The sequence below is a fragment of the Rhinolophus hipposideros genome (genome assembly GCF_964194185.1).
Source record: "Rhinolophus hipposideros genome assembly, chromosome: 3".
Lineage (NCBI taxonomy): Eukaryota > Metazoa > Chordata > Mammalia > Chiroptera > Rhinolophidae > Rhinolophus > Rhinolophus hipposideros.
In genome coordinates this window covers 25,645,222-25,671,574 of record NC_138049.1, presented here as the reverse complement: position 1 = coordinate 25,671,574, position 26,353 = coordinate 25,645,222, and the positions used below count along the sequence as shown (strand labels likewise).

The 26,353-nt window shown below is 38.9% G+C and overlaps 1 protein-coding gene across 12 annotated transcripts in view; it reads right to left on the bottom strand.

Annotated features, from left to right (window-relative positions):
* The window catches only part of MAP7 (microtubule associated protein 7), a 154,140-nt gene that overhangs the window by 106,353 nt on the left and 21,434 nt on the right, over window positions 1-26,353 (bottom strand). The window lies entirely within an intron of this gene.

Sequence of the window (26,353 nt, the reverse complement as noted above, 5' to 3'; positions counted from 1 at the left end):
TGGAGATGGTGGGATCACAGATGATTAAAGACAATTTTAATCCTTTTCTCCATTTTCTAAATGTCTCAATATTTGTTATTTTTGTAATCAGAAAAATGCGCATTACACTTAAAATATTTAGGCAGTATCTAGTAAGAGGAGACTTTCTGCTCATCATTTTGTGTGCTCCAGTTGTTAGTGATGGCAGAAAACATGTTTGAAGTTGGACCGGTAATACGGGGCACTCATTTCTTATGCTAATGTGGGGAAGCTGAAAGTTCTGTTCCGGGGTGTACTTCTTTTGGGAAAAAGGCATTCCCAAAAAATCCTCTCAAAAAAGACAAGCTTTATGAGAAATGGACAGCTTACACTTCATTTCCTTCCACCTTATGTTCATATTTAGAAAATTATAACTCATTTCACAAAAGGCAAATTTCTATAACTGATTTCATTTTCAAAATCCCATTTTAAAGTTTTAAGTAGCTGCTAGAAAATATTCCCGTACAAGCTTTTCCAGTTTTGAGAAAAAAACATATGCTAAGTATTAACTTCTCTCACATTTTTATTCATTTAAACTTTGAAGATGGTGGTGTCACTATTTTGGCAGTCTTTTAAGAAAGATTTTTCTTTCTTTCTTTGTATCATCAAATGTAGCAAAAGTAAATATGATTCTACATTTATTTTATAAATAGGATGTGCTTTCCCCCCAAATTATCACTAACATAAAACTCTACTTTGTTTATAAAATAGAAAATAATGGTATCTCTCTTTCTCAAGCAACAAATATTTATTGATTTTTGCTATGTGCCATACTAGGCAGTTCTTAATTAAGTTCTTATATGCTAGGAGAAATAACTAATAATGCATTACAGAAAACATATGCAATATATAGACAGGAATTTTAAAATTTTAGGTGTGACCTGTGTCTGTCCCCACCTAGACTATGCTTATCTTCACCACTGCTCTCTTTTTGCAATTTTATTCAGATTTCTGATTTTAATAGGAACAGAATCTCTGGTAAGTTGTAATGTTCCTGGTCAACATCAGAAGAGTTTCCAAATTAAAGTCCTTTCTCTACTTTCCAAGGGTAAACTGTTTGTATTTTTCAATTTGAAATTCATCTCCCCACTCTTGAGAAAGAAAATCAAGGCATACTCTCCTTAACTGAGAGTTAAGGAATTACATAAATTTACTTATGTCCTAAAAAGCAACTCATGAATCTTCAACTAGAAAAAGGTATGTTTCTGTAAGTTGCTGTTAACCAGAAAATATGCGACTAATATCTACCTGCCCTTTTATTCCCAACACTAATGATTCCGCCCTCTTCTTTTCCAGTCTTGCCTAAGTTTATAACCTCATTTGACCTCTTCATGCTCATTCATTTTATTTGGCAACAGGATACTTTAAAGAACTACTGGATCATTACAATGCCCTGCAACATCAGATTTCTTACACTGAAGACCTAGTTGATCCGGCAGATCCACCCTCACGGCATTCTCTTGTTTTCTACCGTGGATGGATGTCAATACATTAGAGTGACCAACTTAAAATGGCCACACGTATACTGGGGACGCAGACTAGGAGTGGGGAAGGCATCCCAGCAGAATTATTTGAGCGCCTTGTGGTTTTAAGATTATTAGGGAAAGAATAAGCAATGGGTAGTGGCGGGCACAGGGAAGAAGAAACATCTGGAGAGGCAAGAAAAATGAAAAACATTGAAATAGAAGACCACAAAGAACTGAACATATCATTAAGAGAGCGATAGATGTCAAGGAAGCTGATCTGTGATTAAAGCAAATGGTAACATTTAATCCAATCTGAAACCTCTGGAGTTTCACATTCATTTCAGAATAACATGACTTAGAAATAAATAAATGTGACCCTCAACTACAAGGGTGTATTTTTAACCAAAAGCCGGGTAAAGTGTAGTTCCCTCTGCTAGTATAGCTTTAGAATCTGAAAATTTTAAATCTATTTTCCATATTATGGTTGTGAAAACTCAGAGGTGCTAAGGTAACAACACAGCCCTGTAAAAGAATGAGAACAGCAAGCTGAGGACACCAGACTTGTGGAAGCGTCAGTTATGCCACAGAGGTCCACAAGACACTGCTCACTGGAGATGGCCAACAGACACATCCAATTCCATGTCCATATATAACTGTCCTCATAAGCTGGCCCAAGAAAGACTTAGGGTGAAGAGTAAAACATCCTTCTATACCTAAATGCAAAGGCACAAACAGCGAAGGGAAGAAGCCACCAAACCTTTGACAACTCCATGCTGTAACGATTAATCTCACAGTTATTAAGTTCTGCTTTCAAAGGAGAAGTGGTACAAGCAATGTGAAGAGCCAAGAAGAGAAAATAACCATGAAGACTCAAGAACATCCTGCTTATCAGGAAGATTTTCTTAAGTAGCTAGATAAAATTCTAATAATGTAATTTAGATATGTGAAATAAAAGACCCATGGCAAAGCTTCGATTGTACTTAAAACTTTTATTTTAATAATACAAATATGCTAAAATGATGTCATTAAGATACACTATGACCTCAATTAAACTTCACCTGCTATACCGCAATTAGTAAACACAGCCAGTTCCAAGAGAAATAGAAAGCCACTACAGTGCCCTCACATTATTCTCACACATTATCGTCCTGTTTTCAGCTGCTCAGTACCCTCATTTCCCAATAATTACCCCGCATCCAAACCACCAAAGGATTTAATGTTTTTGTTTTTTAACCATTATTGAGTTGATTACATTTCGGGGTTATCAAACATGGTGTGGATTTTTCTTTTAGATACTTGTATTTTACTTTTCTGATAACTACTCAAAAACTCCATCCCTCAGATACCTGATTTCAGGCATCAGCAAACAGCATGATCTTTCAGGGTCTGAGTCTGAATTCATCCTTTTGGGATAAATGGGAAGCAGAAACTTTTTATGTGGCTCACTGTCACCCCAGATACCTACCTGTGCTGTGTGGAAGGTGAGCTGACCCTGGTGCCAAGGTATAGTCCTATCATCACTGCTTTTAAGGGCCTGGAGTCCCATCCTTTCCCACTACAAGTCTGCCTGACTGGCCCGCCTGCAGAGCAGTATCTTCCTGTTGTGTGCATTCACCTTACCCTCCCACTAAGCACCCCTCCTCCCTTCTCTTCATAACCACTCCTCTTCCTGATGCATATTTTATGCTGCAAAGACTTCTGGCATTACTGTACTTACGACTTTGTGATGTTTTTGAACCTTAATTCTTTCTGAAGTCCTAGAATCCAACTCTGCCCTCCGATTTTGTCATTAATAATGATGTTCCTGAAAGTGATGTTTCTCAGACCACTGAATGTATTTGTACAGGTAGTGGTTTTTATAAAAAGGCTTGAAATTATAAGGTAAGGGTCTAAAATATAACAGATTTCTTTCATTGTATTTTGTGTTAAGCCAAACAACATCAATTTCTCATTGTAGGTAAACAATGGTCAGATACGGCCATTTCACACAGCTCAACTTAATACCTGACCCAATTTATGTCAATGATTTCAAGTGCCACGCTGAGCCATTTATGCAAGACAGATGACAACCAGCAAGCCTCTTGTTCCTAACACAAGGCTGTGTATGACTAGTGACCTAGATTTCACACGGTGGTGATTGAACCCAGTATATTAAATGGCATCACTGAGTTTATCATGACAATTATGTCAGATTGTGGGCAGCCATTACTCCCACAACAGCACAGATGAGGGAAAACAAGCTCACAGTTTGGTGAGCAAACTGTGTTCCTTGTACAAGGGTTAATATCACCAATAAGCAAGGAACAAAGCTGAAGAACAAAACAATAAAAGCAGAGCTTTAATATCTCTCTTAATTTTCTTTTCAAAATCATTTTTTATAATACAAATATATTATCCTTTTCTCAGTTGTAGTGATTGGAAATTCTAGATTTAAATCCTGAAATGAACCGAAAAGCAAATGCATTAAAATGATGCTCTTAGAAACTCCCCCTACATGATTGGCTGGCTCTGTTTGGCTTCACATTCTAATGTGAAAGAATGGCTTTAGTGGGAAAAGAGCAGAATAATAGTACCATAAATGTATTCATTTTACACAATAAATAATCACCACTGAGACTTTCTACATTATTTGTCATCTATAGTCTCAATATTTAACTAAGTCGCTAGGGAAATTGCAAAGCAACAACAAAACCACCTTCTCTATCCCGCTCCCTTACCCACAAGCTTATATTCCATGGGAGATGGTTAGGACATATTAACAAATTGCTGTAATGCAAGAGGTGTGGAATGCATATCTATATAGGCAATAAATACAACATATGCAATTATTTCCTTTAGGTTTTGGATCCAGTATCTCCAAGTCAGGAATAGCACCTAGTGTCTTTAAAGAGACTACTAAGCATTCTTGAAGCTTACTCATATATTCATCCTACTTTAAACTCCTGGAACCATGCACTGATCCATCCAATCTTTTGAAAAATGAAGAGAAGAGGGAAAGTGTCTCTCAATTAAGCATGGTTTGTTGCAAATTAGTACATAAGATTTGAAAATACATACAACCCTCTCTCTACTAATTCTCTTTTTTTGAGAGTTTGGGGAAAAGCATTTACATTTCTCTGTTGTCTGAGTTTTTCATTTGAAAAATGGAGGATTCATTCTGATTAATCATGTATAGCAGTAGGGTTGAAAAGCTAAGAGATGCATAATGGATTTAACTCATTTCAAAATTACAGTTGAAAGGGAATTATCTCCATGTAAAAAGGATATAATGTACTACAACAAAAGTTAATGATAATCAAATTATACATCTTACTCTTGCTAGATAAAACCAAGAAATTTTTCTGAAAGTCAAGAGAGATAAAGAGGAAATGTCAAGTGATGTTTTCATTCAAAATATTCTTAGACAGGAACAAAGGCAGTGGCTTCACAGTAGCAAATAAAGTACTTTATGACTGTCTTCTTGGAAGGGAGAAACACCACTAGACAGAAAGTAGTGTATATACAGTTACATAATTTTGTTACATAAAAATTAATGGATCTTTGTTCTAGAATCAAAAATCCTGTTAAAGATTGGAAAAAGTCTTTTGAGTAAAATCATACAAAGCTTAACACTATTATACTTAATCGTGCAAAGAAGCATACCCAATATGATCTGTATCTTCAATTTTTAGAAATAGACATTTGAATAAGAGACACAAAGGGACTTTATGTAGGTAAAACCTTCACCCTTAAAAGTCACAATTTTACAATAATTATCTTGATAAGGTTTTGCAAACTTATTTCTATGAAACATTCAAAACCCATACTGAGGGCATCATATCTTTCTCATTGGGATTCAATTACTTTTCAAAACTCTTGAAATATGTGCGATGAGTGCTTTACTGCAGAAGCGTCCCGGTCCCCATCCTTCCAGGAAGTCTAAGAATGGCATCAGACTCCGTCCAGCATTTTATAGTGAGGCAGTAAAAGTTGAAACTCAGCTTTACTACAGTGAGGCTGTTTTCTAACCTTTGAGCTTCAATTCATTATCTATGAAGTGGCGATGGTACAATCTCCCCACCCACCTCTCAGGTTATAACTAATGATATCTTTAGAGTTCTTAATACCTTACTACGTTTTAATTTGTGAGATATAAAACCCCTTCTCTTAAAAAAAACAACAACCCACTTCTCTTTTTCAAAAGTTGAATTCTATGACATTGAGGATGATCTTGAGATAGCCCATCTTAGCCTAACAGGCATTCAGCATCTGCCGGGGTGCACTGGTAGGACCAAGCACGCTGAGGTGGGGACCTTCAGTCTTATCGTCTACCTCGAAATAGATTGTTACTTAGGAAACAGAAAAGGGAAACATGGGGGTTGCCACAGAAAGGCTGCCTCCACAGGGTGTAATAGGCAGTAGCTAAATTAGAGTCCTGACAGATTTAGAAACAGATTTGCTGGCAGTTGTAACATTGAGTCTTTTTTACTCTAAAAATTGAATTGATATACTGTTATTTTAGCAGACATACTCTACTTACATATTTCTTGGGGTAAGACATATGGTTTTCAGGGGAGAACTCTCTGAGTCATCCAGGTAGAAATACAGTGTTTCCTGGAAAATAAGACCTAGCCAGACAATTAGCTCTAATGTGTGTTTTGGAGCAAAAATTAATATAAGACCCGGTATCATATTATATTACATTATATTATATTAATTATATTAATCATATGATATTATATGATATGATATGATATTAAGACCCGGTCTTATAGTAATATAATATATATATATATATAGTAATATATATATATATATATAGTAATATAATATAAGACCGGGTCTTATATTAATTTTTGCTCCAAAAGACGCATTAGAGCTGATTGTCTGGCTAGGTCTTATTTTCGGGGAAATGCAGTATTTGCACAGAAAAACCCATTGCTAGAAAAAAAAAACACCCTATGGATGTACAACAATTTGACTGTACTTAATGCCACTAAACTATCCACTTAAAAATGGTTAAGATGGGAAATGTTATGCTATTTTACCACAATTTAAAAAAAAAAAACCCTTAAAAAATCACTATCTTCTCTCTAGCAGTTTCATGGACACTGAGGCTACAACTAATTCAAAGGGTCCCTTTACGATTAAGTCATGTTTACATGAGATAGAAGTTATATCAACAGGAGACAAACTAGAAAAATAGTGGCCAGTCAAGAAATATGATGTCTCTGTTTTTAAGAGTGGGCCTATGAAACAAACGAGATGACTGACAGTTTCATACTGCCAAATCAGGAGGCAGAATAATCCCTTGAGAACCTCTGCATTTAGTAACGTGGAATACCAGCATCTTCCGATCAGGATCACCAAGATGCAAGTCACCTCAGACACACACATGCACAGTCCCCAACACACGCGCACAGAGAAAGCAGAACAGCTCGTTTTATAAAGCTAATATCACCACTGAAGCTTCATGTACAGCAGCATCAACTTGATCAAAAAACAAAGCCAGTCGCCTAGCAAAGGCTCTATTTGGCCCTCGAAAATGCAGTGACTCTTTTTATTTATCATTGTTGCTCATTCTCTGTCTATACCCAGCTCCTTCTACCCTCCCTAAATCTCTAAGACCCTAAAAGTTGAACACGTAGAAAATTAAAGTAAAGATTCTACCAAGGATTGGAGAAAGACATGATTTAGGTCTAAGACCTAATTTACTCCAGAAAAGTGGTTTCTAAACTGTTTGTGTCACAGCTTTCTCTACGAGCAGTCCAGCAACTCTGAATCCTCTTAGAAAAATGCATACCCAGACAATTGTGCGGGGCCGTTCCAATTGGTCATAGCCCACCTAAACTCATTCAGGAGCTCCTGTCCTCCAGATCCTGGGTTTAAAAACATAAGCTTATATTCATGACCAGTGGGAAGTGTATGTAAGATGCTATATATAAAAATTATATACATATATACATTATACACGCACACACACACACCTTTTTAAAAAAATGTGTTCCTGGTAAGTATATCAACCTTTCTTAGAAAGGTTCTTTCTACTTGGATTTTTATAGGTCCACATATAAAAAAGGATAGACATTTGGATATACTATAGCAATCTATAAAATCTATTTGCTAGGAAAATGACATTTTCAAGTTTACACCATGATCGTCTTTAAAGATCACAGGTCTTGAGTTTTTCCCTTGAATTTTATTTATGCAGATAAAAACAAAGAGGAATTAAATGCTAGAAAGAGAAAACATTGCTAAGAAAGCAGAAATAACTTATTAAAAGTCCCCTCAAAATAGAAGCAGTTTAAAAAGTGTTGGTGATGGAGGGCTGAATTTGTAAAGAATGTTTTAGTCATAGGAACAATTAAAATAATCAATTACAAGTTATAACAATTTAAATGTTTCTTATGCTGCAAATGATAAAGGGGCATAACTTATATCCTAAAACCATCTATTATTGACAGATATACTTCTTTTGTCACATGAACCTGTTGGGCCCATTTCTCCCTATCCCAGAGATGAGGCGAAAAGGAAATTCATGAAAACGCTGGCTTTTTTCCCCTTAAAGAGAGCTGTCCACAATGGGTTTTATGACTCAGGCCTTGGCAGGGTGGGACATTGTTTACGCTCACTCATAGCAGCAGCTCTTAATTACCTATGGTTTTGGTAGGGAAGCTGAGTTGTCGCCAAAGAAGGCAATAAGTGTCCTCTTACATGTCCCTCGTTCCATTATGTCATGCAATTAATAAATGGGCAGGACAAGTTTCAAGCCCAAACTACATAGAATGAACACTCAATAAACAATAGGAGAAAGTGTAAATACTTGTCAGTGTCATGTTTCTCCGAGTCTCTCTTTCTTTTTGCCTGACACAATTCCTCAAGGCAATTATTCCTGAGACAATTATCAATTTTCATATAACACAAGTAATCTCCAACATGAACAGGGCATTCAACTAAAATTTAGAAGACAGTTTTCCCACAGAAACAATATTACATGAGTTAACTCGGCTCCTAGGCTGACCCACTAAAGCCCATCTGACCCACAATCTAACCAATAATCTAAAGCTGAGTATTGCTTTCTGTGCCACCACGTAGCAACATTTCCATGGGTCAGAGGTGCAACCTGAGTTGCCAAGAACACAGCCCCTGCTGTAGGAGAACAGAGCTTTCCCTAATTCTGAAGCCATCGTGATGGTTGTCAAAACCTAGGGGTAACAAGGGAGTGCTTGGTTTCTAGAAGGATGAGATTGTGGAACTACAGGAGCCCAACTTCTTGGCTAAGTAGCCCCTGGAAACCTCTCTTAGCCCCTTTCTGGTCTTGCAAACAACCCCCAAACATCAACCTCCTATCTCTAAAATATAATAATAGCTACCATTTACCGAGTGCCTAAAATTTCCATTAATAATACTCAAGCTCCACACAAATTTAATAAGTGCTCCAGACCTTATTTTACAATGAAGAAAACTGGGTTTTAGAGGTTATAAGGCATGCTAGATGTCACACAGTTAAGGGATGAGCCAAAATTCAAATCCAGATCTGTTTCTGACTAGTTCCAAACTCCAAGTGCTTCCCACCAAATCAGGAAGTGTGGGAGGGGATTAAATGAAAAACTTAGAGCATGTCATCCAAATTCTGGCACATGGAAAGTACTTCCCCTTTTTCTCTTGTTGGGGATTGGCTGGCATAATTCAGTCTTCATTGGTACCACTGGTTTCTCTTCCTGGCCTCTTCCCTACCTTCATGCCATGTACTAAGTACTTGGCAGGGGGAGTCAGCTAGGTAATATAGTAAAATAGATTATAATTTGTTTTCTCTTACATCCCTTTCTCCCTTTTTATTCACCAAGATCACATAGGGTGAGGGGTTTTATCCTTTCCTTGGGTCACATGTCCTTTTGAGAATCTAATGAAAGCTATACATGTTCTCCTCAGAAAACATGCACATAAAGACATAAGGACACGGACGCACACACACAGACAACTTTGTATTTAAATTCACGGATCCATGAGTCTTGTGGACCCCAGGAGTTTTACGGAATCCCTCTTAAGATACTCTACCACAAAGAAAGAATTCTATATTTAGATTTTTATCCTTTAAAGTTCAACCTGCAAGTTTATTATCAGCATGGTGGCGGAATGGAGAGAGTAAACAAGGCCTGGCTGTGGGACAATGGATGCCACCCAGGACACTGGGAGCACTGGGACCTGCCTTCTGTAGGGAAAGGAAGATGGGTAGAAGAAATAGTCCCAGGATTTATAACCTTTTCTTCCCCACTGATTTCAGTCAAGATAGTACATGCACTGGTTCTAGAATAAAATGAAACCCAGAAGACCCTATGTGCTCCAGGGTACTTAGAAATATCTGTACCTATATGTGCGTGCTTGTCTGGGCAGAGGAAAGGGATGAGAATGTTTGGAGTTTTGAAGAGGAAGAAGGAAGGTAGAGTCCCAGACATCAGTTAAGAAAGAACGGATCAGTGATGGAGGAAATGCAAAGCTGTGTGAGCAGAGAGGTCTACAAAACACCTGTCACTTGGCTTGGGTGGCCGCACCTACAAAGCAATATTTATATTAAGAATATATATATATTTCATATAGTATACACATATATTATATATAAATGTCTTTTGAAATCCAGAGCTATTTATATACAACAGTGCATGCCTGTACATTGCATCTGAATATATGAATGTGCTGGAATCTGACCTCTGCTTTGGTCAAAGAACCTCATTTATTACACATATTAATGAAAATCCATCCAAAGAAAGAAAGATAAGAGATGCTTGAAATGATCTAGAATGTCAAAGGTAACATTTTAATTGGCTTAGGAAAGATTTATTTTGCCAACTTCTGGCAAATGCACACATTAATCTTTTCAGTCATTGACTTGCAAAGCCCAGGAAGAACCACGCTAAGTTGGCTGTAATGACACCAGGATGGAACACATAAAGACACTCAAATATATTCTGGGGAAAACAATAGAGTGCGCATTTGCATACAAGCCTGGAATACTTTCTCAGCCGTATTCCATACAAAACACAATCGCAGGGACACGTGAGAGGTCAGTGAACAGCAGCTGCTGTGGCAGGCTGTTCCAACGACAGCCCCTGCTGAGCCATGCCTCATGCCCAGGCTTCTTTCAAATCAGACTTTGCCACTCCTTACACCAGGAGCTGGGGTCTCTTTCCCTACTCCTGGAATCTGAGCTGGCCCCGGGACACGCTCTATGTTCTATGCATGGCAGAAATGACCTGTGTGGCTTCCAAAGCTAGACCAGAAGCGTCCTTGCAGCTTGTGCTTTCATTTTCTGGGATGTCTCCCTGACATCACTAAAGAGGTCTAACCTACTAGAGGACGAGAGGCTCCGAGGAGAGCCCAAGTGCCCCAGCAGACAGTCCCCATGAACCGTTAGGCCAATGCGTGAGGCTGCCACGGACCGTCCTGCCCAGCAGGCCCCGTAGCTCATGCACCCAGGAGGGATCCCAGGCAGAACCACAGGAGAACCACCGAGCCAGCCCACAGCATCATGACAAACAGTAAACTGCTGTTGTTTCAAGCCATTAAATTTTTTTTTTTTTTTTTACATGGGGACAGGGGGGTTAAGCCATTACTTTCATTTGTTTGTTTTTGTTTTGTTTTGTTTCAGGTGTACAAAACAATGCCATAGTGAGACATTTCACCCCTCACAAAGTGATAACCCCTATGCCCCAATCTGTTGCCCCTCTGACATCACATATATCTAGTACAATTCCATTGACTCTATTCCCTATGCTGTACTCCATATCCCACGACTATGTATATATTAAACTATAGTTGACATACAATATTATTTAGCTTCAGGTGTACACTGCAGTCAGAGAAAGACAAATACCATATGATCTAATTGATATGTGGAATCTAAAGAACTGAATACATGAGCAAAGCAAACAGAAATAGTCTCAGAGATATAGAGGAAAAACTGATGTTGTTAGAAGTGAAGAGGATGGGGATGAGGGAGCAGGGGAAGGGAATAGACAGCATAAATTGGTAACTACAAGATTGCCACGGGGATATGAAAGATAGTTTGGGGACTATAATCAATAATGTTGTAAAGATTTTGTAGGGTATCCGATGGACACTTGTCTCATTAGGCAGACCACTTCACGGACAGTGTAGGTGCCTGATCACTGCACTGTACACCTGAGGCCATTAAGTTTTAACGTGGATTGTTACACAGCAACGGTTAACTGATTCAGTAATATTTAGTAGAATTTGAATGTCAGTCTTATGTTGAGAACCAGTATTTCCTTTAGGCCTGGCCTAATGTTTTCAGCCCTTCAGCCTCTTTCCTTGGACATGAAATGTCAGCTTGGCTGTTTGGTGATGGCACAGTAGGAGGCACTGAAGACTTTCAGGGGTGGTAAGTAACCCTCTGGCTGGGTTACATGTCACACCTCGGCTGTTTGGTGATGGCACAGTAGGAGGCACTGAAGACTTTCAGGGGTGGTAAGTAACCCTCTGGCTGGGTTACATGTCACACCTCCCGGAAGCTCAGAAACATACAAGTGATCTTTTGAGGGTCTTCCTGGACCTGCAATAAGTTGCTGGAAAGTAATTAATTATCTTACCTGCTTTTATTAATCTTTCTTAAACTTATGGATGGCTCACATTTATTTCAACGTTTAATATTAGAAGTGTTTTAGGCCTTTATTTACAAGTTTGGTGTAAGTTTGTGCTCAAAAGTATGCCGTAGAAACTTTACTCTTGTTTATATCAATTAGCCTATGGTAAAATTGGTTTCATTATGTATCATTTCACTTAAACTTGCAGTTTCCAAGAACCTATTGATGACAGTAAGTGAGGACTTGCTGTACTGACTACGTAAGCCGGTGTCTTACCCACAGACTTCTGACCAGGAGCTTGCCTAGAACTTAGGAGAAGAACGTGCATCTGAAAGACGCATAACTGAAAGGATCCAAAGGGAAGGAAAAAAGCGAAACCTAGACTCCTGTAGAATAGGACAATGTTGCCAAATACCAAGAGTCCAAGATATTTAAGAGTACAGACTGTGGAGTCACAGACGCGGATTCTAATCACACTCTAGCACTTTCTAGCTCTGTGATCCTATCACAGCGAGCAGAACAAACAGGTGGCTTGGAATCTGCCAGAGGTGTCTGAACGCTGGTCCGCCCTCTGCTAGCTGTGTCATTTTGGGCGAGTTACTGAACCCTGGAGCTTCAGTATTCTACTGTGCACAGGAGTTAAATATGTTCCTTAAGAGAATGTATGAGAATTAAGTGAGAACACATGAAAAAGTGCCCCTCAGGGCCTCTCACATGGTAAATGTTCCATTTATATAGAGGGTTCTCATTTCTGTTACTAACTGAATACTATCAAGCTGGAAATGAAAAATTTTCAGACCTTCCTTTTCATTCCTTTCTCTTTAATCTTATATATCATTTATTTTACCCCAGTTATTTATTTAAATTCTCTACCCAAATGTCTTTTATTATATACACTTCAAACAATAAGTTACAGAATGATCAAACCATAGTATGACTTAACTTTCATTGCATGTATCCTTCCAGAATATAGAAAATAAATAAATCCACTATGACTTGCTCACAAGCAGCTCTCAGACAAAGCTCCAGTGGAAACATCTAAGTTCCCATCACAAGTTTTCCCTCTTTATTCATTGGAATATCTGAATGAAGGGAGGATCACAGCCTATGCATGAGGCTGCAGAAAAAAGAAAGACCCTTCCCACGAATTCAGAGGGCCTGAGGCAGCCATGGCTTCATGTCTGGCATTCATTGAGGTACTATCTGCTTCCAGCTTCCACAGCAAGAACCAGAAGAGGCTGAAATGCTTCTTTGTGTATTTTTCACCAGCAGCCATGTTAGGTTTACAGACTTCTGTTATGTAACCGGGGTCCAAGTTTGATTTTAAGAGAAATTCAGATACATCAGGGCTTGTCAGAGAATCTACCAGATGCCATTTAAAAACAATCTAACTCATCCATTGGCAACAGACCAGCTCACAGCTTTGGTATCATGGGGTGGCAAATGAAGAATTTCCCAAATGGTGCTTTGCACATGTGCAAACGCACATTACTGAATTTCCTAAAGGGATGCTGTGTGTGCAGCTGACACACATACACCTCACACAAAATTATTCCTTGGTCAAATAAGTCCACTAAATTCCTTTTTTGGTGAGTCACAATAGCATATTAAATGCACTTACAAGTCTTACAGTACAGAAATATATTTCCTAAACTGATCTGAATTAGAATCACTCTTTTTTTTTTGGCATGCCCATCCACATCCTGCATAAGGTGTGACCTGTGGAACACCAGTTTGGGAAACCTGACTTTACAGCATGCTGTAAAGCTGTGCGTGGCAGGGCAACAGCAGGGAAGGTGCCTTATGGATGGAGGTGGCACCAAAGCAGTTGGCCACGTTTGTGAGTACCTCAGACACTCCCTGGGAAACGCGCAAAATTGGGGGAGGGATATTTTGTGGGGGCTAGGGGTCCTGAATCAATGAGTTAGAGTGAAGACCAAGGTAGTTTTAAATTATAATAATAATTACATTTAGTTTAATATGATTATGTTAAGTACAGCTCTCCTCCCAGGAATTCAGATTATGCCCTTATAATTGATATAGAAAACACAGAATACTGTTTTTTCTCCCCAGCAAAGAAACTTTCTTTTGCCAGGAAAATAAGGCAACCATTCAATATATCATGACATGAGGTTGAGCTGAGAGCATGATTGAATTCTCCAGACTAGCAGTCTACAAATCTAAGCTTCCTCTTGTTACTAAAATAACCTCCACAATAATAAAAGAAAACGTACAGGCATGTCTAGCTCGCTCCCTACCTTTTAATTATTCATGTTAATGCCTTGCATTTGTAGAGTTTGTACTTTACAAATGCTAAGCAGGCCCAACCAAGGATTAAATGAATAATGGAAAGCCACAAATAATTGCCAAATCTGATTTTAAGCAATGTTTTCAACACATGCTCTCCCCAGAAACTTTCACCAAACACTGCCTCTCCTCTCCCCTCCTCTTACATTCTTCATCCTAAAAGAAACCTTAGCATAATTTATTTTGTCAAGAAAGCCAACTTAACTTTTATATACTTTGCTTTTTCTCTGGCAACCTTATAGTAGTGATGCTTAATGACCAATAGGAAGAAGTAATAAGAGAAACACCAAAGGCTCAAGCCCATAATCTAGATGCATTGTGCAAAAAGGGCGAGCTGAACCCTGGCTCAAACGCCCAGCTGCCATGTCAAAGGAGATGATAATTGCCCTCCCTTCAGTTGTGCATGGTGGTGGCACCATCTGTTTCTTCCCCCAGAGACTCGACATAGCTGCCAAGAACAATGAGCTTTAAACCAGATTATTGATGCAGCCGTTTTCCTGGCCTCCTCTAGGGGAAAAAAATACCTAAATGATGCGGGTGTTACCATCATTTTAAAAAATCACGGGATGTGGAGTATAGCATAGGGAATACATTCAATGGTATAGTAACAGCTATATACGATGTCAGAGGGGTATTAGATTGAGGGGTGGTTATCGCTTTGTAAGGGGTGTAAATGTCTAACTCTTATATTGCTTTGTACACCTGATACTAATAAAAAAAGTATAAAAAAAATCTACATTAGCCGATGTCCAATTTTGCTAATTAAAATCAAGTGCCATTTCATACCAATCCAACTGGAGAAAATCGAGTCTTACTAAATCCAGTCTAAGCGAGGATATGGGGAAATGTGGTCCCTCATGTACTACAGGTGGGACTATACTGACAAAACAATTTTGGAAAGTACTTTGGTATATGAAAATGCACATATCACTTCTAGGAATATACACGGAGAAGCCTGCACATACATCCAAGGAGAAATTTATAAATCGTGATGGTAGCACGATTTGTAAGAGCAACAAGGCAAAACAAAACAACACTAACCAACTACTCTGTCCACCAGTTGAGGAACAGTCAGGGAAGTGTGGCCAAGTTACATTACAGAATTCTAGGCAGCAGTTAAAACAAACTCTAGTGATCACTTTGCATAGATATTTCAAAACTTAAGGAGAAAAGTACAAAGTGGCAAACTGATACATTAATATGGTATAATTTCTATAAATTTAAACACACCCATGATATTATTTGTAGATATTTACATGTAGTAAAAGTGCACAAACTGACAGGAAGAGTGCATGGTGTCTGCCTGGGAAGAAGAAAAGACGGAGGGACAGAAAGAGACAAGACGATGGGAGGAAACTATGGAAACTATGACATTAGCCATAATATTTTATTTATATTTCCCATACATATTATATATATTTAATATAAAGTATTTAAATATTTTTAAATGGTTTAGGCCCCCAGCCTATAGGCATTTATTATGTTAAGTCTCTGCTTCTTATGTTTATTTCTTAAAATGATTTTCAAAATATTATACATAATAACCCCCTTTTAAAGGCCAAAATGAAGGATAAAATAGTAGACCAAGAAAATCATATCATCTTACAACAATGAGTGAAGTGAAAATGAGTTGCGTTATCAAGTCATAAAGTAGTACGCTCCTGAATATTGTCTAAAGAGCACAATGGTACATTACAATTTCACACACATTTGAGTGTGTTTATTTTTGTGTGGCTGATATAAAAGTGTTGTTTGCCTCGCAATGTTATTATGAAAGTAATTGTTAAGGATGAGTTTCAACAAAAATATTTGCTATCATTATACAATCACTAGGCATGTGAGACTGTTTTCAAGTTATAAAAAGTCAAATGTAGAAGAAAAGCAATCTTTAACTATTTGACTCTCAGAGAGCAGGTACAACGTTCTTTAACTGGTTTCAAGTCTTCTAAAATTTAGAAGTCTTAGCAAAAATGCTGGGGTTTTTTTGGAAATACTAAGCCATTGAACTACGAAAACTTTCCTGATTATATTCACTACCACGTACGTACATGCTAGCTTATTAGTTCCAGGCAGTTACCAGCACATTTCTCATACTACCCCACGTAATCCTTAACAATCCTATGTGATAGGTGGTGCTACTATCCCCGACTTATAGAGCAGGCAAATAGACAGACAAATATTAAGTATCTTGCCGGAAGTCTATAGTTAGAAGGGGGTAAAACTGGCTCATGAGGCCCAGTTATTAATTCTTCCATCACACCACCTCCAGGAAACCATAGTGACACTGCTCAGATAGGAGTGGCCTCAATTCAACATTTACTTTGACATACAATCCTCGATTTTGAATTTCAGAGATCCTTCTAGGACATTGAAACCTGACTTACTCATTTTACCAGTCAGAAAACTTGGTTTTCACCAGGGGCTATACTATCAAAGACCTCCCATATCATTAGCCGTTCTAAAGTATCACCGTGATTCTAAGAAGGAGATTGCCAGCATCAGGAAAAGGAAATTGACGTTTCTCAATCTGTTAACTTACCAGAGATCAAGCATGCTGAATTTTGGCATCCACACATTCTGCCATTATAATTTTCCTAAGTTACATAGTGAACCACGTTTACTGGCAATGGCTTCATACAGGATGTCTGCTCTTCTTCAGTCAACAGCTTAGAAGAATGAACTCTGTCTTAGGGCCACAGGGAGGAAACAGATAATGCTAAATGCTATAACAGGATCGTTATAGCATTTAATGAGGTGAACCATCAATCACAACCCAGGATGGTTTTCTCACTTTTTTTCTGTTTTAACTTTCAATCTAAAACATTGCAGTGAAGTTTTAAGATAAAATGTTAGGTAGAAGAGGAAATAGCCACATATTCAGTCAAAATTCCTATTATCTAGAGTGATTAATTTTGGACGAAGTCAAATCCAGGACAGGGGGAATGACTAAGTAGGCCCCACTTTAACGATTGTGACAGGACGGTCAGGAGAAAGGAATTCAAGAAACACCAAAGTCCTCAATGAAAGCTGTACTTTTTAACACCTCACCTAGAAGTAGTATGGCCTCATCTCTAACTTTGTTCTCTCGAAGTAATAAGATATAGATCAGTAATTATATTAACTCACTCATGAAGTACCTACGATCCACCAGAAATGATCAAGAAACTCTCAGATGGTTCCTGGAGCATTCGATTTGCTTCCTCTTATCTGTAATGCTTCACCAAAAATCATGTCACTGGCCTCATAACTGTAATCATCCTTTGATGCTCAGATTTAGTTAAATCCAATGTTGGTGGCCAAGAATCATTTTAAATCTTACCCTCTTCCTCCTTCAAAATCACATCAAATGAAAACGAAGCCCCTCATTCTACTCTTTCCTGTCGCTGAGTTTTACTTAGAAAAATACAGGCCATATATATATATATATATATATATATATATATATATATATATATATATATAATCTTTCTACTTATTTTCTCCCTCTATTCAAGAGAGTAAATTATGACTATAAGCTAATTTACTACATCCTCAATAGTCACAGCAAAGTGGCAGAAAAAGTTAGAAGCTAAGAGTGAGGTAGAATGGATGAGACGGGGTGAATACTAGATGCAATGTGATTTGACTAAAAACAACTGGTCAGCAGCAGTAAGGGCTCATCTGATGGCAGGAGAACAAGAAAATAGAACAGATCCAAGCATTGTCACAACACTCAGCAGCCCTAAAGAAGAAAGAAAAGGCTACGCAGGGATACTCAGAGCCTACAAGGAAGGCCCAGGCATCATTCCAAGTACATTGTTGAAATGGTCACCCTGAGTCCCAGGCTTGTCAAAAGGACAAGCGAGCTGGAAGGGTACTAATAACTATGAGAACACAGAGGGTTCCACAGCCGAGGGGTCATGCAGAGGGTGAAGGGCTTGGAAGGGATGAAGCCATGGTACAGGTAGGAGGATAAGCTCACCTATCTGGCAATACTTAGAACACTGTCAACCTGGGGTGGACACAAAAATCTGTGTTGGCTGAATCTGAAGTTTGTGTATGTGTAGGGGATTTCTGAGTTTCTGATATTATATGTGGAGTTGTAACCACAGTACCAGCTCAAAATAGTCCTCTCCTATTTAATGAGATACTGAGTTGCTTTTCAGAGATAACACATCAAGACCATGAGTCATGCAGCTCCGGCATGTGCAGAGCAGAGAACTTTTGCCTCCAGCTATACCTGGAACCAAAGTCTTATTCCCCGCCTCCCCCCTCCCGCAGAAGCAAAGGAGCAGGACATAGCCAGAACTTGAACATCAGAACCCTTTCAGAAGCCAAGGGTCCACTGTCCAGGAAGATCTAGTGTTGACACCCTTTTACCATCAATGGCCAAGTTGCAAGGTCCTCCAATGAAGGACTCTAAGTCTCAGGGCCACTCGGGAGGAAAGGGACACTTCTTTTAGCAGCACTTTGGCATACCTGATCCCCCTAACCCCTTAGAAACCATTGCCTGGTCCAGCGAGCAAAATGGATTGAGGCACCACTAGATTTCCAACCTTGTCAGTAGGTGCCTTCTCGATCAATAACCCTTTCCTTACTCCAAGCCCTGACGTGGTAAGTCTTGGCCTTTGGAAGCGTCGGGCACACACTTTGGTTTGGTAACAGTGATAACAAGTCCTAACAGAGACCTACCCTGCTGGCTGGCTGGCTAAATAGAGTTGAAGGCCACGTAGCATCCAAGGAAATGTCAATGTCGCTGCAACTTGCGACAGTGGAGTGAAGACGATTTTGAAGTCACTGGATTGTGAGAAAATGTTGTAAAGTTGATTGAGGAATTGCAAGTGTTGACCCAAGTGGCCAGTTTGGAGTTCCATTCATAACGCATGCTAATGTAATAGTATTCTAAACAGCTAGATGAGTAAGGGGAAGCTATAGGATAATAAACACCGCCGAGTAAGAATTAGGAAAAGGATTTATACCGTAGTGTCATAGAAGAATGAGACATAACAAACTTGTAAAAAGATAACGTGGTTCCTGAAGCGAGCCGAGGGGGAAAACCCAGAGTGCTGAGGTTCTGAATCCTAAAGTCTCAGTTGCTACTCTGCATCTTTACACACTGCTGACTGAAAGGTTTGCACCTGGAACTGTTCACCTACAAAGAACCTGTTTTTCTGGGCCTTGAAAAAAAGGCTGATGCAGAGATGGTACTATAAAAGAGAGGCATGAAAGGACATTTCTGAGGGTGACTTAATGAGATGCACTGGAATGGGTGAGTGACCAGAGGGAACGTGACGAGGAATACACTGGGCTGCTGAGTTCACAGCAGCTCTGGTTCTCTCTCCAAGATATTTCCTGATCCAAGGAAGAGCAGGCGGGAGTGGGAGACACGACTCCTCTGAGCTCTGGGAGAGCTGAGATCAATGAGGATTTGTTTCCTGTGTAAATTGCCACTGGCTTACAACTTACGGTTTACAGTCCTGATAGTTATTTTCAATTGTTCAAAAGGGAGGTTAATGCTTATAATACTTCTATCTCCCTTTTGAACAACTGAAAATACCTATCAGGACTATAAGGTGCTTCTGGAATGGTTTGGCACTGGAATTTGGTCCAAGTAAGTCACTGAGAATCTGCAGACTCTCCCAGACATAACATCCTCACAGAAAACTAACAATAGGTCATCTCTGAATGAAGGATAGTGGACAAAGCTCTTTAATACAAAAGTCACTGTCCTGTCACCAGGCAGGGTGATGACTGAGCTGATATTTACAGGCCTTTGCCAGATTCAGACCAAAGCCCTGGTCCCTGGGATGTTCCAAGTCCTGGGCAGCTGTGCTCCCTCATTTTCTCTGGCTGGCAGTGCCAGTGTGTCGTTTCTAATTGGTCAGGTAACAAATATTTAGGGAGCCTCAACTATGTACTAGGCCCTATATTAGGTGTTAGGGACACAGTGTGAGTGAAACAGCCACACCACCCTTTCAGTTTAGTCTAATCAGGGAGACAGAAACTAAACAACCTCTGAAATAAACACTTAATCTACAATTTGGTTGGAGCAAGAAAAGACAAGTACAGGATCTTATTTTGAGAGCCTAGAACACTGGACTTAGCCTCACCTGGGGACACTCTTAAGGAAATTACAATTTCAATGGAAGAACAAGTAGAAGTTGACCAGGTATAGTGAAGCAGAGAGAGGAAAAGAAGCCAAACTACACACCAGGTAGAGGGACGAGCTCGGCCTCAAGATACAAAGACCCACCAGCAACCACATTAAACAGCAGCAGCATCCATATGGTGCCGTGTCCAAATGCTCACTGCACTCACTGCTGACTGACTAGTGAAAGAAACACCACAGAGAAAAAGATAGTTTCAAACAAGAAGTCTTGGTGCTAAAAATAGCACGAGAAAAGAAAAATGGCCCCAATAAACTGGCAGCCCCAAATGTGAGTGCCTATAACCTGTACCCCCAAGCCCCGGACATTTCCATTAAGCAGTAAACACACACACACACACACACACACACACACACACACAGACAGACAGAGAGAGAGAGAAGGAGGGATGAAGAAATGGAGGGAAAGAGAGAGGGAGAGAAGGAGAGAGGGACAAAGAAGGAGAGAGCGAGCGCGCGCGAGAGAGAAACAAAACAAAAAACCGTAAACCTCAAAAAGTACAAAATTTAAGGGGGGAAAAAAAATTCCTTTTGACTGGTTTCCAGGACAGCAGAGGAACATGGCCAGATGTTCTCCATTAATCCCCAGGAATAAAAGGCACAGTCCCTTAATCGTATTTGAAATAACAAGGAAGTGAGGTAATCTGACATAATGTCATGTATTTCCCTTGCTTCACAGGACGAAATGACAGGGTTCTGCGATGAGGACTCTACCCGCCATCTAGTACCTCTGATCCATGTGAATAAACACAGGACAAGGACCCAGTCACACATGCCTATTGTGGGGAAAGGAGTAAAACGGCCTCAGACTAGAGGCAGTCCTCCTGGAAATTTCATTCATAAGCAAGTTAAGGCAAAAGGTGGGAGATTAGACCAGGGAAAATATCGCTAAAATAAACAGACTGATTAAGGGCCTGGAACAAAGAGAACATGTGGAAGAAGTTAACAGAAAATGTGGAACATCTGATTACAAATTACCATTTTTAAAACTATCATTTAATGAGCCCCAATTATTTTCCAGAGAGTGTGCTAAGTGCTTATATATTATCTCTGACTCTTACCAGCACCTGTGAACATGATTTTATTAATCTCATATTACAGCTGAGAAACCTGAGGCTTGGAAAGGTTAAATAACAGTCACTTGCCTATTTATTTCCACATGCAGTGCTTTTTCTGCCTCATCATGTAGTCTCTCACCCCAAACTTAGTCTGAATTTCTAACAAATGTGGCAAACTTGGACTGTCGCCACTCACTACTACTCCACCTAGTCAAACATTTCCCACCACGTACACTGACGTTCCTGAATGTCTGTGGTTCTATAGTATAGGGGACCAGAGGCAACAATTTGCTTGCAAGGGAGAAGACTTCTTTTGAAGCTGCATTTTTACTTTGATTTTGTGCCACCTTGTTTGGGAAGGTTTTAAAAGGGGCTGACAGAGATTCCACCCCTCTGCCCCCACACAATGTCACTTCTTGACAAATGTACTTGATTCCTGATCTTGAAAGTTACCCTATGAGGAGTCCAGAGGTGACCCCAACCCCCACACTGTTGTTCCCAATGATGGTCTTAGGATGACACATTCCACTGAATCCACCGGATATCTTGGTACTACTTTATTAGGCCTGCATCTTTAATTTAAGGAAGAATCTAGACCCAAGAACCATATACATGCAAGATCAAAACTGTGCAAGTAATTTTCCTTGGTCTATACTCCTAAGCTCCTTTCTCATTTGACACTCCACACTGGACCTGGCACAGAAAATTCTTTGGAATCTAGACAGAATCTATTAGAATTCTCTCAGTTAACAAAATCATCACTGGGCAGATAGCCTAAAAACAGAACTTGGCATTTTATAGTGAGCAAAAATATTCGGTGGGGCTCTGGGAAGTGTTTCAAACACAATGTTTTATGTCCATCTGTGATGCACTTTGGGTCTTTGCATCTGGAGCTGAGGTATTAATATAATGGGGATATGTCTTGTCTTTTCGGCAAATCTAGAACATAAACCTAACATATAGAGAGGCCAACATAAACTGGGCTTTTTCTAAACACCTAGAAGTTATGAGAATTAAAATGGACTCTCTCAATAAAATGACCTTTGTTGCTGTGAAGGTATTAGTTTCTGCTAAAAACAATGTCAAGGTGTCTGCAGGTCACCTGGAAAATCTTTGGTAACAAGAAATTAAATTTAAAGTTGCTCCTGGAGATATGCTGATGTTAGTGGAAATGGATACTCAATTTAACCTTCTAATAAATAATGCCCAAGATTTATCAGCTGGGAGATTCCTCACCAAAACCTTGTGTCTGGTTCCTATGGTTGGAACAGTCAGCTATTTTAGCTGTCAATTATAGCTCTTAAAACAGGAACACAATTTTTAAGCCTTTTAATTTTATACAGCAAACAAATTCCATTATATATATGGTACCTCACTACACAAAAGAAATTGGTTGTGTACAGGTTAAATAATGTTCCCTTTGTACACTGTAGTACATATGGTAATTTCTACTTCTACTAATACAGAATGTCTGGGAGACAGTTACACTCACTCAACAGGTACTTAAAAATCTAGCGAGTACAAGCCACACGTTAGATGTTGCGAGCCTTATTCCTGACATCTCCTATTCTTATCACTTTTATATAAAAGCTTTGAATAAAACATTATATTTATGGTCTCTCTAGCAAATAGAAATTACACCAATCAATTTGACTTTGAGATTTCTTCCTCATAACAAGGATCTTTGATAGTATTGTTCTCCTAAACTACACTTTTGCTTCACCAGATATAAAATTCTACTGCTAAAACCTTTTGCCTAGTCCCAAAATGGCACAAACAAGGACATTGGGAACAGACAACAGACCAAGTCTTACAGAACAAAAGAGGAAAAGAAACACCGAAAAGTGTGAGAATGATTCTAGAGTGGCATTCACACTTCTTGACATAACACTCCTCTTTGAAAAGAAAAAGAGTCATGATTTACAAAGAGGACATTTCAGTTGCTAGATCATCACCTATCCAAGAGGAATATGACTGGTGAAAAGGTAGATTATATTTCATTTGGAAAGCTTAACTGGCAGAAATTCTCCCTTTACAGTGGATAAGTCAAAAGAAGAAAAGACACTGAAAACTCTGTAAATACACATTTTAACAAACAGGGAGAGAGAGGGTGAGGGAGGAGAACAGTTTCTCAGAACTACTGTGTCCCGATCTCAAGGAGAAATTTTATTTCTTTACAATCTAACCTGCAATTAGCTAACAAAAGGGACAGAAGGCATTAACTTAGATATTAACAAAGTAGTCAATACTACTGTATAAACGTATACTTTCATTTTTCCACCAAAAATGATGACTAGTATAATGGAAAACAACAGAACATAGTACAATCCCTGATATACAATTAGATAAATGCAGTGTGGTAGAGAGTAATATGAGTAATGTAGCAGACACATCCAAATGGAGTTCTGTCTCCTTCAAAGTAGTTATCTTAGGAGGACAAATCTAATGATATCCACATTTCTTAGAATTCCTACGTTAGAAATACCTTCAGAACCTATGAAAATTGTATTTGAATGTTAAGTTTACCTCTGTTCAATAATGTTCCATGCACTCTGCAAAGCACTTAGTACTTATAAAAAGAAGTGGTCCTGGCCCTTAAGAAGCTCACTGTCTAGAGAACGGCATGGATGTGTGCATAGATCATTTCATCATATTACCAGCCCTTCCCCTCATTTCATTTATATTCTTGTGTTATTTGTACATATTTGTCATCTTCCACTAGACAGTTAAACACTTCTGAGGGCAGAAACCATGTCAGTAATTTTTGCATCACTTCCACAATGCCCCAGCAGAGTAATCTGCAAAGACGGAGCATTTAACAAACGTTGGTTTAGGGAGAAAATGTCTTATTATTTAATAATCACACTGTGCTCAGCAAAATTCACCATAAGGCAGGTTTGTCTTGAAACACATCCAAGGGTATTTAGTCGCTGCAATCCCTAAACAATTTCTCCTAAGTCCTAAGGTCAGCATTACACTGAGGCTTGGGTTCTGAAATGTAAGAGCAAAAGCATAAGCCTCTGCTCACTCCCAATTACTCTCTAAACGTCACATGTCAGTAACAGCAAGGCATGTAAAACATTTACATTCCTATTCATTACATGGGAGAGCAATCTCTCCTTCAAGAATTGGTCCAGTTTACAAGCTACCCAAACTACTGTCTCACCCCACTCCACCCCACCCCACCCCACCCACCCCATTAAAGCCACCAATGGGAATCCAGATCGTAATCAACATGTTCATTCCTACTGAGTTCATTATGATAGTTACCCCACAGGACAGTACCTGGAAAGAGGTAACTTGTCATTAACCCAGGGTAATCCTGAACAGAAGCATTTAGTTTACTGAATTTAGATAGCAAGCTTCTTTATTCCTAGTTATGACAGAACAAACATTCTAAGCATGAAAACTAGGTTTGGACATGGTTGGCTGATTAGACCATGGAGTGGGCAGAAAAGAAAAAAACAAGGTTTCTGATTGCTTATCTGACTAGTCACTCATGAAAGATAACCTGTGTATTATATTTCTATAATATAATGACTTGAAAATAATAATTTAGAAAACAGAAGTCCATTAAAAGTTGTAAAAGATGGTATAGGCACCTAGGAACCTGGTAAGAATCCTATTCAGAGCAGGCAATAACATTTTAGTGGAAAAAGAAAAATGAAATTGCCTCTAAATCCACATTACTGTGCTGCTTTGCAGGGAAGAGGCTGTCTGCTTCATGAAGCTCTTTTTAATAGGCACACTCATTTCAGGACCCAACCATATCTGGCACCAGGAAGCAATTAAGGATGGACAAAGCAGTGAGGATGCAAATTTGGAAGGTCCCGGCTCTATAGACTAGAACCGCGTTGTCCAATAAGGTAGCCACCAGCCACATGTGGCTAGTTAAGGTTCAATTAACTAAAATTAATTAAAATTTAAAAATCACTTTCTCAGTTGTAGTAGTCATATTTCAAGCGCTCCTAGTCACATGTGGCTAGTGGTTTTCATACTGGACAGTGCACATGTAAAACAGGGCCATTATTGTTCTACTGATGGACAGAGCTAGACTTGAAGGTGAATATTCCTCTTGCCAAGAGGGCAAATAATTTGCTGCTAACAGTTTAAAGTACTGCGTTTTCATCAAGAGCACACTCTGGTTCAACTGTCTAATTCATGCGCAAATGAAAGAATCAGCTAAGTCACCTTCGATTTATAGCATCATTAGACTCCTGAGGTCGTCTGGTCCTCAAACAGAAGCTACGTCTGATAGTAAAGTAAAAATCAGCTACAGTACGAAGAGTCTACTTATTAAAACTTCTCAATATACAGTCTTTTTTAAATGATGTAAAATATATACTTTTGGGTTTAAAGTAGACAGTTTCAATTATACCGGGGGTGCCAAAAATACATATATACACATGACTTGTATTCATCTTTTGTTATCGGTATATATTGAGTATCACAATTTTAATACAGTTTTTTTCTTAAAACGTGTATACATTTTTTGCCACCCTCTGTATTTAATAAAAGCAAACTGCAATTCTTTCAGGACCCAGGAAAAAGAAAGCCAGAGTCGTCAGACACTGGATTCTATTTAAACACTCATTCTACTATTGCTTAAATATCTGCTTGTTACTTTGCCATGCTACTGCTCTGTACCACAAAGAAGAAAATTCGATATCCAAGAACAATTTGAATGCAAGCTAAAATTTAATCAGCACCCAGAAACAACAAAACTGATAACCTATTAACTTAAGAGAACAGCTTATGTATTTTTGGGAAAGGTTGCAA